Raw genomic sequence first — 1574 nt, 5'->3', positions numbered from 1 at the left:
GCTGAAATTGAGGGACCTGAGCAAAAATCTGATTCAGAGGCTGAAAAGGACTGCAGATGCTGTTGGATTCTGACCTCACTGAACTCGAAGTGGATTTTCTGGAGCTACAGAAGCCCAATTGGCGCGCTCTTATCGGCGTTGGAAAGTAGACATCCTGGGCTTTCCAGAAATATATAATAGTCCATACTTTGTCCGAGATTTGATGGCCCAAACCGGCGTTCCAAATCAGCTCAAAACTGCCTGGCGTTAAACGCCGGAACTGGCACAAGAATGGGAGTTAAACGCCCAAACTGGCACAAAAGCTGGTGTTTAACTCCAAGAAGAGTATCTACACGAAAATGCTTCAATGCTCAGCCCAAGCACACACCAAGTGGGCCCGGAAGTGGATTTTTATGTAATTTACTCATCTTTGTAAACCCTAGGCTACTAGTTCTCTACAAATAGGACCTTTTACTATTGTATTTCTATCTTTAGATCTTTGAATCTTTTGATCACATTCATGGGGCTGGCCTCACGGCCATGCCTAGACCTTGTTCTTATGTATTTTCAACGGTGGAGTTTCTACACACCATAGATTAAGGTGTGGAGCTCTGCTGTACCTCGAGTATTAATACAATTACTATTGTTCTTCTATTCAATTCAGCTTATTCTTGTTCTAAGATATTCATTTGCACCCAAGAACTTGATGAATGTGATGGTTATCTGACGCTCATCATCATTCTCACGTATGAACGCGTGCCTGACAACCACTTCCGTTCTACAAGCAAACAAGGCTTGAATGTTTATCTCTTGGATTCCTTAATCGGAATCTTCATGGTATAAGCTAGAATTGATGGCGGCATTCAAGAGAATCCGGAAGGTCTAAACCTTGTCTGTGGTATTCTGAGTAGGATTCAAGGATTGAATGACTGTGACGAGCTTCAAACTCCTGAAGGCTGGGCGTTAGTGACGGACGAAAAAGAATCACTAGATTCTATTCCAACCTGATTGAGAACCGACAGATGATTAGCCGTGCCGTGACAGGGTGCGTTGAACATTTTCACTGAGAGGACGGGATTGTAGCCACTGACAACGGTGATGCCCAATAAACAGCTTGCCATGGAAAGGGGTAAGAAGGATTGGATGAAGACAATAGGAAAGCAGAGAGATGGAAGGGACAAAGCATCTCCATTCGCTTATCTGAAATTCTCACCAATGAATTACATAAGTATCTCTATCTTTATGCTTTATTCATATATATCATTCATAACCATTTGAATCTGCCTAACTGAGATTTACAAGGTGACTATAGCTTGCTTCATACCAACAATCTCCGTTCTCCGTGGGATCGCCCCTTACTCGCGTAAGGTTTATTACTTGGACGACCCAGTGCACTTGCCGGTTAGTTGTGCGAAGTTGTGATAAGGAGTTGAGATTTTAATTGAGCGTACCATGTTGATGGCACCATTGATGATCACAATTTCGTGCACCAAGTTTTTGGCGCCGTTGCCGGGAATTGTTGAGTTTGGACAACTGACGGTTCATCTTGTTGCTTAGATTAGGTATTTTTCTTCAAAGTTCTTAAGAATGAATTC

The sequence above is a fragment of the Arachis duranensis genome, chromosome 7, assembly GCF_000817695.3.
Source record: "Arachis duranensis cultivar V14167 chromosome 7, aradu.V14167.gnm2.J7QH, whole genome shotgun sequence".
Lineage (NCBI taxonomy): Eukaryota > Viridiplantae > Streptophyta > Magnoliopsida > Fabales > Fabaceae > Arachis > Arachis duranensis.
Note: the sequence above shows the minus strand (reverse complement) of the source record.